Raw genomic sequence first — 16,656 nt, 5'->3', positions numbered from 1 at the left:
GTTTGACTGAATTATCAGTTCCTACCAAATTTAAATGAGGAATGAAACAAAGAGCTCCAGGAATGCAATGACATAAAGTGAGAAGAAAAACTAGGATCAAACCTGGTGAATCAAAGAAAAGTCAACCTTACAAAGTAATGAGAATACACTAAATGCTGAAACTTCACTTCAGAGGGAAATAAAATTAAACAAATGTTTATCTAGAACTCACTTGCCAGCACTGGTTTTACCTTGACAAATTTGTTGTTTAACTGTCAAAAGTACATTGCAGTCAAACTAAAATAGTCAGATATCGAATTGCTGTAAAAACCTGGAAAGTCTAAGATCCAAAAACATATGATAGTGTTTTGGTTAACCCTAAGACTTTTGCAGCTGCGATGTTTTGGATTTAGTACAACCATAAAATATTCATGTCACCTTTGTTAGGATGAGCTTTTAGGGAACTTTTTATTTTAAACTGATCTGACGCTTAAAAAGATTTTAATTTTATTTTTTTTTTAATTAAATTGAGGGTATTTTTTCTTTTAAATTAGAAATTTGGGTAATTTTAAAAATACATATAACTTCTGAAAAAAAAGAGATGGAGAATAGACATGGTAGGTCAGTATTTCAACACGCTTTGACACATCCCTGAAGCTTGACTGCTTGGAAGGTCAGAGCACATCAAGTCCTGGAAGAGCTAAGCATAGCACTTCCTCCAGGTTGGTCTTTGAGATTTCAAGAAAGCAGAGCTGCACACCTCTGCAGCCATAAATACTACACTAGTACAAAATACAATAGAGTCATAATACCCAAACATTCCTAATGTGAAGCTCAGGCTTTTCCATGTTGTCTTCAGATTAATGTTTTTAGGTTTCGACAATAACAAAATCAGTGGAGTTCAGACATACATTTTAGCACAGTGTTTGAGCTATGCTTATGTGAGGTCAAGATGAAGTTGAGATTTTTCAGGAAATACAAGAGGTGGTAAGGTTCTCATTGTACTCAGCAGAAGGACTAAGTGAATCTACCAACAGAGCTAACTTTCTCCAGAATTACTGGGTGCCAGAAGAGATAGCTTATCCCCTTCAACATTTCTCATTTAAAAAAAGAAAAAAATTATCTTTAAAAACTTTTCACAGTCTTTCCAGTGTGTCTGTTCATATATAAACTTCTGGGGAACATGGCAAGTTGTCAATGCTGCCCTACACATAAGCACAGAACAAAAACACATTTGTAGGAATACCAGAAGTAAGATGCAAAACAATCTCACACTTTTCCAGTTGCCATTAGCAAAGACCCAGCTGCTACACACCAACAGAGCAACACCACTTCAAAGGACTGAAACGCAGTCACAGTGTCCAATAATTCACCAGGCAGATTTAGCGGCCAAAAGGGATGCTGAGAAGAGAGACCTCTCCCTCCTCCCCGGGTATTTCACCAGAGCTGATACTCCCAGCACTATTCCATTACTCACTTTCAGTGCAGTTCATCAAAGCAAGAATTTTGTTTGTTTGTTAAGACACACCTAAGGTTCTCCAGCATTACTGGGGATATGATTCTGATGCTACGAAACAGACTCTGGATAACTTGAACAAATAAACCAAAGTAACAATCTGAGATATCAAGCTCAGGAATACCAAATTCTTCCCCCCTTTTCCCCCACCTCAAACCTGTCTTGTGACTACCCCAAGCCACATCCTCCTCCTGCTCCTCCACACGCGACTCACTGAAGTCCCTCTCCCTCTACATACTGCATTAGAACCTGTCTGTACAGTCAAGGAAAGTACCCTCAAAAGACACACTAACAACTGATCCTAACTTTCGTGGAGCAACCAGCAAGGGGGGAAGACTTACATGCCACCTTTTCAACCAGGGTCTGTTAATAAAGGGAACCAATTGCTAAGTACAATTACTAAACTCTTTCATTTTTTTCTCCCCTACATTCAGTTCCAGTCCCAAATAGCTACTTGGGTTTTTTTCTGGAATGGTTTCAGTTACCACAGTTTGAATCAAGTGTTCAAAACCTGCTCATTCTGGCCTACAAGGTAAGATGCCTCACTCAATATGCTTTTGTGCTCAATTTTTACTTAGATACTAAAAGGAACTGAAAAGTGATGGTTCTGCAGTTTCTTTCACTATGTTTTATTGTATTTTATAGTGGGTGGGTCATTTCATAACTAGTGAAACACTTAGATTGTCTTCTGTTGATCATTTAATAGATTTGTCTACTGAGAACAAATATAAAAGTTATATATTCCTGCTTCACTCTCTCCTAAGACTGAAGTTCTCAAAAGCACTCCCCAGCAATCAACAGAATCAGCAAGGGAGTGAAGTCATCCAAATATTTGAGGTAGGTTTCCTAGCAGAAACTACATCTCAGTGATGTTTCATTTCAGATGACTGTTCTAAAACAGTTGTCCCAGAACTCCTCAGATTCAATAATCCTAACTGTGAAAGCAATTTTAACCATCTAACTTTATATCAACCTTCCTCTACAGCTGTAGGGGTCTTGGGGTTTTCAGGGAAGGTGTACGGGTTTGCAAGCATATGAAAAATGGGCTGGTCTGGTTCCCTTCTGATTTACCAGGACTCATGTAATTCTGCAAAGTTTGGGCTTTAGTCTCATTAAAAAGTACTTTTCAAAATCACTTTGATATACACAACTTCATAAAATGAACTGCTCAATACGCAGAAGTACAGCAAGAACTCAGCCTAACCTCTCCTAAATGATGTAGGTACATTAAGCCATCATTTACAATCCAGGCAGTTCCTAGATAGAACATACACAGGACTTGGGCAATTCGAGCACTAGCAGACAATCAAGTGTTTGACCTGTTTCCTCCCTCACAGAACTGCTGAATTATAGTATTCAGCTAGAGCTGGGACAGCCAATTACTCCTTATCTGAAAGCATAGAAATTATTTAGATTTGAAATATGCATCTTACTGCATTTTCACAGCACCTTCTCTGAACCCACCCATATCCCAGACCCACCCGCTCCTGCATGGATCAACAGTCATGAGCTACTGTTACCACCACCCAAACTACATTCAGTGTTTAATCCACCTCCTTCTCAAGGACCTGTAAGGACATATGGGTTCAGTTTGCCTGAAAGACTACAGATTTGACTATGTCATGTGGTTTAACTCAAAGAAGCGAGCCTGGGGGGGATGTGGTGCCTTATCAATGTATGTAAGTACCTGAAGTACCTGTAGGAAAGGTGCACAGACAGAGCCGAGCTCCTTCCAGCTGTGCCCAGCGACAGGACCAGACCCGATGGCACAGACTGAAACACAGGAGGCTCCATGTGAACATCAGGGAAAGCTTTTGTTCTCTGAGGGTGACCAAGCACTGGCACAGCACAGGTTCCCCGGTGAGGAGATGGACTGTCCACCTTCAGACATATACAAACGGCATCCAGACACAGTCCTGGGTAACCTGTTGAAGGTGGCCCTGCTTCAGCAAGGGGAGACAAGACCACCTCTAGAAGTCCCTGCCAACATCAGACAGCCCATGACTGAGTGAAGTGAAAAGGCAAGCAAGTCCTATAACAGAAAAGCTGTTATCGAAAATGCCCCACAGGCCTCATTAGGGACAACTCAAGCTCTAGCATTCTGCTCTGACAGTAATAAAAGAGAAAAATCAAGGGATTCTTCAATTAAATCAGGTAGGGCAAAAGCCATTGGGACATCAAATCCACCAACACACACTACTACATTAACAGATAAAATGCCAAACGATGAAAACTGGAGTACAGGCATAAAATTGAAAGTTTTATGTTTCACTCATAACAGAGAACTATTCAAGGAAGATAATAAGCGTCTTTTCCTAAGATGTAAAGAAGAGTTCCTGGGCATTGGTGCTAATCTGGACATTAGGATGCAGCAAAGAAACCCAACAGGTTAAGGATGTGCATCAGAAAGCCTCAAGGTTTTCTGAAACACTGAGAAGAAACCCCACTTCTGCAAACTCATTAACTTGCCTTCACTGAGCTCGTAGCACTATGCCAATCTTTCCCTAAAATGAATTTCAGAGTCACCCCTTGGCACTTACCCCATGTTTCAAACATTCAGAAATTCATTCAGTGGCTAATAAAAGAAAGTGAAGCACAAGACCAGGATGTGCAGTACTGCTCCCCCTCACCACACTTAGTCACCCGAAGCTAACATCAATAACTTAGGTCTCTGATCACAAGTCAGTGATCTCAAGAATGTCTGACTGAAATAAAAGCACAGCAGACATCTGCCCCTTGGAGTACAACCCACCAAAAGCATGGACCAGAACTTCTTCAATACAAGAAGAAACTGTATGAATCCTGTGTACAGCCCAACAGAAGAGCAGGGTTTGGTACCAGGATTCCTTTCAAATTCATGTTACTGAAACTGTGTGTAAGACAACATGCAATTCTAAAAATAGGGGAAGAATGCAGAGAGAAAAAAATAAATCAGCAACAAATACAGGGAGACATAGACAATGTGATAATACAAGATATCAGTCAAATGTTCAGCATAAACCAGCCATAATTCAGTTAATATTGAGAATCAAACAGGAAGAGGAAGCAGAAAGTTTTCAGAAGCCATATGCTTCACTCTGTGTTACTGTATATCTACCATCCCCAAAACACTTGACAAACAGAGTATAAAAAAATACTGTGTTTTCTTTGCTCAAAAGCAACCTCACTATGGTCTCTAAAGCATCATCCTACTTCCAGGAATAGTACTTTTGTCATAAGAAATACAAATGAAATGTTCTAGATGAAATCTATGCCAGACACAATAAAACTGCAGAAAGACTTCCTCTCTCTAGAGCTAACCATCAAAAATATCCAGGAATATGATCACAGCTAGTGAATTCAAATTTTACACCTTCAACCACAGGACCGCCTAACAGACTGAGACAGACATTTTTTCCCTCCCATTAAACCAGGTTAAAAAAAGTGCAACCTGATGATTCAGATCTGGAGGCTAAGAAAGTATTTGTGTTCCCTTCATTTAACTTTGGATTAAAATACTGAATGACTCTGTAACAAAAATTCCATTGAACACACATCTTCTGCAGGAATAAAATATATTTCCTGTATGATAAAGCAGAAAAACAAAACCCTAAGGTTCACCATAGAGTACAACTTCAGGCAAACTTTAAGTCTCAAGAGAGATCAAAGCTTTTTCAACATGAGAAAAATTTCATTGTTTTTAATGCAAAATGCTACAGTCAGCCAGGTTAAGGACTCCTCCAAGCTCATCTGTTGGAAGACTGATTTAAGAAGCTGGGAAGGGAGAGAAAAAAAGTTTTATCAGTTTATCTTCAAAAGGAAGCCACAATATCATGCAGGTTTCACAAAGACAGCTGGACAAAAAGGAAAAAAGAGAATTTCAAGAGAACTGAGAACAGAAACAACTCCATCCAAGAAGTTGCACAAGGTTGTTCCCATAACCTATTTTACAAGTTTTACTTGTACAATCTAAGGAGAACATAAGTAAAACAAGCTCAGCAAAATATTTATAGTGTTGTAAAAGCAAGCTGAGCAAGCCATGAGATCTTAGGCATCAGATTGTACCACCTCTGTCTTCAGTCCCTGTTTACCCTTTGCAGCACTGAGAAGTAATGGGGAGAGGAGGGCTGAGGATACCACACCTGTGGAAAGAACAGCCTTGCGGGAGCCCCAGGCAGAAGGGGAGTTCCAAAAGACTCCCAGCTCAGATGGTCAAAATCAAAGAGCGTGGACTTTCATGTCAGAGCAAAATAGACAAACCCTTTGTACAATTTTTGTAAAATATGAACCCGAAGTAATTGCAAAAGAGGCACCTCACAACCTTTCATCCCAGCTCTCACTTTAATGAACGTAACCTGTTTAGGGAAGTTGTATGGAAAACAGTACAAGTCCAAACTAGGTCTTCTCTGAAAAGCAAAAAGGACCCAGTGGGCTACAAGCAAACAGATTATATCAGAAAAAAACCCCTGAATTCACCAAAATTTCCAACAGAATAACAACACTGCAGTGGGTATCACTTGTATTTCCTCTAGCACCTTCCATTCAATACTTTTGGAGTCTACAGATACAACTCAAAGTTTCTTTAGTCTGTCATCTTACAAAGGGGACCAGTCCCTTGGCTTCTCTTTTAGCAAGGTCACACGAGGCTGCTGCAAAGCCAAGCACTGAACACAGGCCTTCAGAGTCCTGCTCATGTGCTTCAACCAAATAAGAGACAAAGATAAATAAAAAAAATTCATAAAAGATCTAAAGTCTTACTCCTAGTCTTTCATGAAGTACCTATTCCAAGCGCTGGTACTAAACATGACTGAAACTGCAAGTAAAGATCCCTGCTAACAGTAGTACTACCAATGCTAATTATTAATAGAGCATTAACAGTGCAGGGCACACACATTGCGCAAGCACAGTTAGTCAGCACTGCTAGGAGCAGCATCACTAGGGGGACACCAGCAAGAAACACAAAATGTACCAAAAAATGGCATGCTGTGAGGAAAACATCACCTAAAACTAAAGTCCATGGAAGAAATACAGAACACCAACAATCTGCTTCTGGGTTCTGAAACAGTAGTTGAAAAAAAATGGAAGAACAAACCAAAAATTTTTTTTAAAAATAACAGCTTCTGGTAACAGATGAGATTCTTTTTTGGGTTTCCCCTCAGTTTCCCTAGATTTTAGTAGTGAGCCTGTAGCTCCCAAGCCCCCTCGAATGATCAAACCCTTTTGCAAGTCATGGCACCAGGAGCTTTATTGAGGACTGGCCAAACAAATGTAACAGTTTAAATTTCAGAATTTTCATGCCTTTTTTACTACAGTTTTCAAACTCAAGACATGATTAAAATTGCAACTAGAGCAAAACAGAACAGAGCCTGTCCAATCCCACTCTTCCCTACCTCCTCTGAGTTACCAAGATTGTTGAGGTTATAAACACAGAAGCCAGCTCATTTACCAGACTCGACATCAAAATTGGTTTACACCAGTTAATCCAGTTTCTCCATGTAACCCTTCAGGAGTCCCAAAACATCATTAATCCTGCAAAGTGATTTAGCCTTGTTTGCTTTCAAGCTACCTAGTGTAAGGTTAAAAATAAATTCTTTTAACAAGTTAGGTCAAACCACCGCAGAGAGACTGGGCCCAGGTATAAATACTGAGTCAGCCAGGTAGGAATCCAAACCCAGATTCCATTAGAGAACGTGATACAGCCAAGAGAATTGCTAAAAGGGTCTGGGAAATATTAAAAAAGCAAAACCGGGAGGCTGAGTCTGCCGTTTTTTTGTGAAGGGCTCTGTTTCAATGGCAAGTGCTGCTCCCCCTCCCTTCCCTTCCCTCACATCCAGCTCCAATTTCTCTACTTGGAAAAAAAACAGCTGCTCTCAGGCCAGGACAGCCTCTCCATTCCCTCTCCACAGCTTCCCCTCCCACAGCTCCACAGCAAGCCCCACGTTTCTGCTCCACATGACATCCCGTTCCCCTGAACACAACCAGGAGGGCTCTGAACATCCACACTCCTGGTGGTAGGTAACACACCTACGGGAGAGCAGCTTCAAACCAGTCCACCCTGAGCAGCTCCCAGGTGGCACCCAACAGCACTGCAGACATTCCAGCACATGCTTTTGAACCTATTCCACATAGAGAGTTCAGACCCTTGCCGTCAGACTCAGAGGTGAACGAGGTCCTTCCCACACCCAGCTTCTTGCAGAGGAGTATCTGCCAGCTCACTTCCCCGCTGCAGTTTTCTCCAGCAACAAGAGAAAACACTGATTTTGTTGTTGTTGTTGTTGTTTTTAAAGGCAACATAAGCCAAACCAACAGCAAAGCCCTGCCCTGACACCCAGTTCGGAGCAATCAGACACAGCCGACGGTGAGAAAGGACCAGGTGGAGCACGTTAACAGAGAGAATGGTTCATTCATTGCCATGTCCTCAGGTAACCCACCGTACGTGCCGAGGTGTCATTGTTTGTAGCTGTGAGCCCCCACCACCAGCGAAGGAGCCGCCGGGAAGGGGATGGGCAGCAACATGAAAGTAAAGCCCTGCGCAAGGCACAGATCGATACCTATTCACCCAGCTGTTCCCTTCCCAAGATTCCGCCTCCCCTCTGCCCCGACTCCCTCCGCCAGCCCCACTGGACCCCCTTCCCTCACGCCCCCAAAGCTACAGGCACCGACCCGCCAAGAGGAGCCCCCGGAGTGAGGGGATGAGGCGGGACCCTCCTGCGGGGCTGCGGTCGCAGGGCCCTCCCGCGGGCGCCGAACCCACCTCTGCGGGGGCCGGGCGGACTCCGCTGCCCGGTGGGGTGGGCGCTGCCCGCGCCCGCGGCCCTGCCGAGCGGGGTGAGGGGGGGCGGCGATCTAGGCCAGGGCGAAGCTTCCCCTGGGCGGCCGCCACGGAAAGTAGGGCAGAGCCGCGTCCCCCCGCAACCCGCCGGCGGGCGCGCCGGGGCGGGGCGGCCCGGGCGGACAGCGACCGACCCGCGGAGCGAGGGACGGAGCGAGGGACGGAGCAGGGCAGCGGCGGGCGGACAAAGCGGGGCCGGGCGGCGGGGGCGGCTCTGAGGGGGCGCGGGGCCGCGCGCGGGGCCGTTGGGGGGGCGGTGTGAGGGGCGCCTCGCGCCCCCGCGCGCGGTACCTGCCCCGGTGCGCTCACAAAGCGGCGGCGGCGCCCGCGACCGTCACGTGACCTCCCCTTCCCCTTCCTCCTCCTCCACGCGCGCGGAGTCGCTCCTGCCCCCGCCCCCGCGCGTGACGTGACGTGACGTGACGCGCTCGCGCGGAGCCCCCGCGTGTCGCGGTCCCCCGCCCCCTCCCCAGGAGCCGCGCGCGCCCTCACGCACCGCCAGCGCGCGACCATCCACCGGCCCCGCTTCCGCCTCCGCCCCCGCGCGCCCTCACGGCGACCACGTGAGCACCGCGCGCGGGGAGCCCGCCCACTCCTTTCGCCCTTCACGTGACCGGGGCTCCGCCCCTCCGGCCCGGCGCCGCTCGGCGGCGGGGGCGGGGCGTGAGGGGCCCCGCCCAGGGGTGGGGGGAGGGGCCGCCTGACGGACTCTCCTCTGAGGGGCTCGTCCCACGAGGGACCGGCGACTGAGGAACCCACAGGGGGGCTCTCCGAGAGAGACTGTCTGAGCGACCCACGGGGGGACCGTGCGAGGGATCCCTGTCTGAGGGACACCCCTGGGACCTTCCGACAGGGACCACTGCAGACGCGCCCTGAGGGGGCCCGCGAGGAATCCCCTGAGGGTCATTGGGAGGGAGAATGATGTGAGGGATCCCTTGAGGGATTCCCCGACAAAACCCCTCGAGGATCTCCGAGGGACCACACCCCCGAGCAGCCCCCGTGAAGGACCGTGTGAGGGTCCCCCCCCCGAGAAACCCTCCTGAGTGACCCTGTGAAGGAGCCCGCGAGGGTCCCCCCTGAGGGACCCCTGTGCGCTGGGAACGGGCGTTCTGGAACCAATTCCGCACTCGGGTTAGTGTAAGTTAATGTAAGCGTCTGGCTGTCCTGCCAGGCTGGGCACAGGGAGGCACCCCGTGGACATGGAGAAATCCAGGACAAAGGATAGCTGCATCACGGGAGGAGAAGGACAAGGAGCGTATGGTGCGGACTAATGAGGAATGTTGAGGGGGTAAACTGAATGAGGACAGATGGTGAAAATGGATAGTCCATAAAGCTTGACTCCCTGAGATGAGGAGGTCAGGAGAAAATAAAAATTAAAAGCTTTTTCCCTTTAGGCTTTTTCCTATTGTGTATTTTTTCCACTGTGTGCAGTACCTCTGGTAACCCAAACCACAGCAGTCGTACCCTTCGAGCATCCCTTCTTTGCAAAGCCTGACATGTTAAAGCCAGGCTCGCTCATCCTGTGTGGGAGTTGGTCCCTGCTTGGTGCTGAGCAGGCAGGGCTGGTGAAGGTGATGTTCTTCTTCAGCCTCTGGTGCCTCCAGTGATGACGTCCTATGATCCTTGACCTTTTCTGTGGTCTGATTTCCTTTACTGCTGTTTGCTTACCCTCTGTCCCTTGACTCTGTACTCTCCATGTAAGTAGAGAAGGCATGAAATCTGATTTTATCCTAAACAATACCTGAAAATTTTCATGCTTCTTCTTTCTCTGCTTAGAGTAGATAGATTTAACCAACCTGCATCCTTGATACCTATTGTATAGGTGGGCAGGAGCTGTGACAGATCCTGCTGAGAAGCTGCAAGACCTCCCTATTTCCATCTTTTCTCAGTGAGATAGAGGGTTCTTTGAGCCAAACAGAAACTCACTCCAAACAGCACACAGGTATTGTTGATTTTCTTCATGCAGCTGTTGATATTTTGTTTTATTACTATTGGGGGAAGACAATTACAGCTTTAATTACAGCTGTAAACAAAGTTTCGCAAGCTTTGTGACAAACATGTCTGCAGCTCCATAATCTGTGTGGATTTAATCAGTATTATTAGCATTCTTTTATCATGACTTGGCAATCCTTTGATAATCAAGATGGATATTTGATGTGCAGCACGAAACAACAAAGGCTGAAAGCTCTTGGGATGCTGTAGTCAGATGGCTTGGTGCCAGCTGGAATGTGTCTCCAAAAATCATGCAGAATCCAGCCCAAGAGCATTTGGAATAGGAAAAAACTAAACAGGGATGTCAGAATCAAAGTGTTGTAGATTCTCTCTGCTGTACATGGAATAAATATAAATGAGAAAATGGCATACTTCACTGCCAAAGCTTCCAGAGGAGAGCCAAAGGAATGAACTGATGGAGGCTCAGGACCTTCACTCCAAGTATTCATCAGGAGGAATTTCTTCACTGAAAGAGTGGTGAGGCATTGGAAGGGGCTGCCCAGGGAGGTGGAGGAGTCACCGTCCCTGAAGTGTCCAAGGAATGACTGGACGTGGCACTCAGTGCCTCTGTTCTACTTAACAAGGTAGTGGTTGGTCACAGGTTTGACTCGGTCTTGGAAGTTTTTCCAAACCAAGTAAATCTGTGATTCAGCACATCAAGCTTGGAGAGGAGACCCTGCACTAAACACAGCAAAGGTTTGACCAGTCCTGGCAGGCAAATCCTACCTGCTGCCTGTGTCAGGATTCTAATCTGCTGTTAAAAGGATTTGCAACCTCTTCAGTTTTCCATCCACTAACAAACAGCCCAGTGCAGGTGCAAATCCCAACAAGGTGTCTCAGCTTAGTGCAGGATTGCTTTCTGAGTTCCCTACTGCAGATTTGTGAAATGGGCTGCAGGCCATGTACCACAGGCTGGAAACCACCGTTGTGGTGCTTTGGCATATTCTCCTTGCCAGTCACATTTTGGACTGGGGGAAACTGCTCATGTTAAGAATATCTTCCTGTTCCTGTTCAGGAGTCTGCTCTACTTCTGTGTCAGAGTCAGAAAGAAAAACCATCTCTTCTTCAAAGGCTCAAGCTTCAGTGTGTCTTCCCTCTTGCTAATACTCTTGTCTACTTTTCACACGACCAACCCTTCCCCCTCAGGCTCATTGGATCATTAGTCTGATTGAGCTTAAGTGCAGAGCAGTTTTTTGCTACTTATTCTGAAGTTTTTATTTGCTTTGTGCCTGTTTTTTCCTGACAGTAACATCTCTTATGTTTAATAAAATATGTCTAATAAATTATTGGTCTTCCCTACAAACTGTTCTCTCTTAACCCTGATGGCCTCTGCATCAACAGCATTGCCTTTCTCCAAAACATATTCCTGCCAGTTGTACACAGGCTCTGTAATGGAGAGGCTCTGCATGAAGAAAACAAGCTTTACTTTCAGATTTGAGTTTGCAGGGAATCTGTGTAGAAGGCCAGAAGATATGGGGCTAATGTGTCTGTTTCAAACACCGATAGCCTGCGCTGGCTGTGGAGCCAACCAAGGATTGTTGGTAACAAGAGCCAAGGATAGCTGGTAATGACACACTGTGGGAATGAGCAGGATGTGGCCACAGAGGTAGGACAGCACTTTTCTGGGACAAACATCCTTGTTCTGGCTCCTGGAAAAAAGCCCAACACAGAACAGCACAAGGGCAGGACTGAGGTCAAGAAAGGGGATTGGGCTGTAGGGGTATATCGAGAACTCCAAAGACTCCTGAAGCCTCTGACCCATTTCCAGAAGGGTTTGGAAGAACACACTGTGCATGAGAATGAATCTGTGCAGAAAGTGAGAAACTTACCTCCAGGGTAGGGAAAACTTATCCATAAAATGGTCCCCCCAGGAAGCCCCTGCGCATGTGCACCCCAGGACATGGACAATCCATCAGTTGGATCAGCACTGAAGCCAGGACTGTGATGTCTCTTTCTCCCTGTTTCTTTCTTTCTTCCTTTCTCTCTTGCCCTCTTTAATTCATCTCTGTCTCTTTCTCTCTTCCCTTTATCCAGAACCCACTGCCTTGTGCTTATAGGAGGTCAGGCACTAATATATCAACTTCCACGCCAAGTGTGTAATTTACTAATAGCACTTCAGAAGATTTTGTGGGCTCTCTGGCTTTTGTTGTTCCTTTTGACCACGAGCATCTACAAATCTTGGGCACTCCCTTCCCCTGGAGGGTGGGACACCATAATCTGGAATTCTGTCTAGTTACAGTAGAACAACTGAAAATCTTGGATGCATTGTGGGGTTCTCTCAAGAGAACTGTTACAAGGATTTGATAACAAGAGGTGTTATCTTTGGGCATAGCAGGGATTGTTGCTGCATTTAGACGTGGGGTGAAACTCCTGAAGATGCTGCCTGGAAATGGGATCCAGTGTGTTGAACTGTGTTGGTGTGCCGGCACAAGCAGGGCTCCAGCAACAATTGTGCTTGGAAGGGTTGCCATTTCCACTGCGGAAGTAAGTGCTTCTGCCAGAGATGCCATTCATGGTGTCGAAGGCAGGAAGGATAATGATATCATTGTGTCTGGCCTTCATAAAGCCCAGGTCATTAAAATTCCTGACATCCATGGGCTGCATTAGTCCGTCATGTCTCAGCATCATCCTGGGAATTTGTGCTGGGCCGCTTGATCATTCTTTAGAGTCATTGTGTGCCTGGAGACAGACTCTCTGCTGTAGGTGGTGCCTGCAGCCCTTGGTCCAGGTTTTCTCACCTTGTAATTTGGCTGTATGAGAAAGGTAATGCATTTTCACGTGACCAGAATCTGAAATTGCTCTGCACAAGCACTTTAACCCCACTGCTATTTTCCATTCCTCCAACCATCTGCAGTGACTTTGTACTTATTTCCAGATTCTGAGAGAATTCAACATGTCTGAACCTGATGCTGATCTAGCAGAGCCTTGCTTAACACCAGTTTGGAAAGGGATGCTGGCAGTGGTTAATCTGTGTAGTGTGTGCCGTGCTAAATGAGTGCTGAGTTTGTTCTGTCATACTCCCCAATTTCATTCTGTGACATGCCCACTGTTACCTCTACCAGCCAAACAATTTCTAAGAATTATGTAGGCTTTTGTTTAAAAGGCTCATTTTCCACACAGCCCTGTTGCTTGGCATTAGATGTATCTAGCCTTGAATTAACTGTTTAGTCCCTTGTCACATTTCCATCTTTTTGCCTATGAATCAAAGAAAGTAGTCCACAGGTCACTTAGTGCCCTGCTCTAACAGTGTCATGCTTCCAGCCTCCTAAAATTTCCAAAGATTAAAATTATCTCCACGAAGCCAGAAGTTGCCCTGGCCAGCTCTTAAAGAACTTGGGTGGGTAGAGTTGAGTGGATGATCACTGAAGATCTTTTAAACATCCTTGCAGCGTGTTGCTCAGGGACTCTTGCAGCACTTTATCAAGCTGGATTTTAACGGGCCTGGTGAAATCTCAGCCCTCCCTTATTCCAGGTAATATAAATGTTCCTGTAATGAATGGTAATAAACCAAGAGTATTGTAAAGTTGAAGTTGGATTTGTACCATTTTCTGCTTTCCCCCAAACTTATTCTTAGGATAAATTATAAGCATTTTTATCCTGTGATATAGTTTAGAAAAATGTTTTGAATAGCATGTCCAAGGATATTTGCCAACTCTGGTTAAATGTCAGTCATCTGTTTTCAATTTTAAAAGGGCTTTTTGTAGATGCAGCAACTGGCAATGGCAGGAAAGAAACAGTGAGCTTGGGAGAGCCCAGAGAACTGCAGGCTGGTCAGCCTCCCCTCAGCCCTGCAAAGGTGATGGAGCAAATAGTAAAGCAAATAGCAAGCCTCAAACATACCGAGGACAAGAAGGTGACTGGCAGAAGTCACCCTGGATGTACAGTAGGGAAGTCATGTCTGTCCGACCTGGTCACCTGAAATGATGAAATGACTGCCTTGGTAGATGAGGGGAGAGGAGGGGTGGAGCTGCTGGATTCAAGGGGCTGAGATCACCGGCACAAAGTCCAGAGGGAGGCCAGTTGCTGGCAGTGTGACCAAGGTCCTGGGGCCAATACTGCTGAGTATCTTCATTATGACAGTGGGACAGAGTGCAGCAAGTTCACAGAGGGCACAAAACCAGGAGTGAATGATGGACCAGATGATTGTGGTGCCATTCAGAGGGACCTCAGTAGGCTGAGGTCAACAGAAATCTTATGAAATTCAACAAAGGGACGTTATGCACCTGGGAAGGAATAATTCCACATGACAGGTTGGGGCCAACCATCTGTAAAGCAGCTTGGCCGAGAGGGACATGGAAGTCCTGGTGGACAGTGGAATATGAGCCAGCCATGTGCCCTTGAATCAAAGGCAGACATCCTGCATTATGGGGAGAGCAGCCAGCAGGATGAGAGAGGCAATCCTTCCCCTCCTCCCACCAACTCAGCACTGATGGGACACATCTGGTGTGCTGTGTCCTCTTCTGGGCTCCACAACGCTCCAGAAGAAAGACGTGGGCGTACTGGAGGGAGTCTAGTGAAGGGTCACAAAGATGATTAAGGGGCTGAAGTACTCAACATACAGGTACAGGCTGAGAGAGCTGGGATTGTTTAGCTTGGAGAAGAGAAGGCTCAGGGATTTTATCAGTTCCTTACCTTATGGGAGTAACTAAAGCAGATGAAGCCAGACTTCTCAGTGGTGCCCAGTGATAAGCTACAAATTGAAAAACAGCAAATTCCTGTTAGAAATAGAACTTTTTTACCATGAGCGTGGTCAAACATGGGCACAGGTTACCTGGAGAGGTTTGGACTATCTGATCTCCAAAGATCCCTTTCAGCCTCATCTAGTCTTCCATTCAGAGAGTGCAGGCACCCAGCATTCAGGGATATGACTTGATCCCTCTGACCATTTCTTATTCCAAGAGTGTGTTAGTAAGTTGAGAAAGAAAGGTAACAGGGAAATCCATGACAGACAAGATAGACTTCTCCATGTAGTCACTTTCTATTACTCAATAGAGAACATTTAAGCTCCAGATGTTTCTCTTCCTCTTAAGCAACAAGTTTAGCAGCCCAGAGCATAGGACTAAATGTTTTCCCTGAAATCAAATGCACTCAAAGTGCATCAGCAGCTGCCTACAAGAGAAGTGGGACAGTTTTTGGAGTCAAAGCCTATTTATGCTGGTAAAAAGCTGAAGTCAGCTTTCTGCGATTAACAGGAAAGAGATGCTCCTAAAAATACACATGGCAACTCATCATGACTCCTAGAATTCATCTCCTGGAGGGAAAAAAAAAAATCTGTATGAAGTGGTTTTACCCAAGGGCAAGATCAGAAGTTGTTACAGCTTAACAGTGCTCTGCTGGCACCCTCACTGGCCTGGTGGCAGCGTGGTGTCCAGCAGCCCTCAGCAGCAGGCTGCCACCACAGCACAGGGGGAGATGGATCGTGCTTTCCCCGGTGTTTTCCTTAGTGCTCACCAACTATTCCTCACTGGTCACCCTTTTGGCTCCAAGACCTTTCTCGGGCCTCAGATACCTGGAGAAAGTGGCCCGTGCTTCTCCCTAAGTGAGTACTTGTCTAGTAAACAGCAGCTGTACTGGGAGGAGTTTTACAGCAACAGTGCCTGTCTGCCTGTCTTCCAAAGGCAGCCTTAAATTTGGCCACATTTTTTCCAGTTGTCTAAAATCCGTGAAATTTCTATTGTAGCTGAATCTGTGTTCTTCACAGGCATGGCAGTGGGTTTGTAGAGAGAAGAATCTCCTGGAACAAAAGGAAACCTTTGACACGAGTTAAAAAAAACTCACAGGCACTGAGGACAGGGGCTACAAATCATTCTGCTGATGCTTCAGCATCCCTGCAGCATGGCCCTCACTCTGTTTATCTCTGTGGCACAGTTTGAGCAAATGTCCAGTTGACCTTTTGACCTCAGCTCTGCACTTGAGGCCCATGGCTTCTCTCCCACCTCTCCCAGCTCCTGCTACACCTTAATGAAGAGGGAACATAAGACCCTCCGTGCAGGGCAGTACTTCGGAGCAGCTGACCTGAAGCTCCCAAATGCCATGTTGGCCACATGGTCTCTTGAGCCTTGCAGGGGGCTGAAGCCCTCCCTCACATTTGTTCCTCCAAGTGAGAAGGCTTAAGGGGGACTGAGGAAGTTGGGTCACAACCATGGAGATTCTTGTTTTCTAATACATTGTGAAATTTCTCATTTTCAATCTCCGAAAGAATAGGCCACCCCTGCCCAAAAAGCAGTTCAGACAAGCACTGTGTCCCTGGTATGTCTTCATTTATTAATTCATTTACTGGACCATGGAAGAACCTTGCATTGGGAAAGACTATCCCAATCCTCCATTCAGAAACAGATAGGATGAGTACAGCTATGAC

The 16,656-nt window shown here is 46.2% G+C and overlaps 2 protein-coding genes across 6 annotated transcripts in view; one reads left to right on the top strand and one right to left on the bottom strand.

Annotated features, from left to right (window-relative positions):
* The window catches only part of UBAP2 (ubiquitin associated protein 2), a 152,376-nt gene extending 143,488 nt beyond the window's left edge, over positions 1-8,888 (bottom strand). For all 5 annotated transcript variants that reach the window (XM_050328800.1, XM_050328801.1, XM_050328802.1 and 2 more), the window contains exon 1: positions 8,803-8,888. The gene's annotated coding sequence lies outside the window, so the exon portion shown is untranslated. The remainder of the gene's footprint in view (positions 1-8,802) is intronic.
* Positions 1-16,656, top strand: part of TPGS2 (tubulin polyglutamylase complex subunit 2) — a 698,248-nt gene that overhangs the window by 404,744 nt on the left and 276,848 nt on the right. The window lies entirely within an intron of this gene.

Source organism: Myiozetetes cayanensis, unplaced genomic scaffold, assembly GCF_022539395.1.
Source record: "Myiozetetes cayanensis isolate MyiCay16 unplaced genomic scaffold, myiCay2020 scf4, whole genome shotgun sequence".
Taxonomy (NCBI): Eukaryota; Metazoa; Chordata; class Aves; order Passeriformes; family Tyrannidae; genus Myiozetetes; species Myiozetetes cayanensis.
This window is presented reverse-complemented; position numbering and strand designations above follow the sequence as displayed.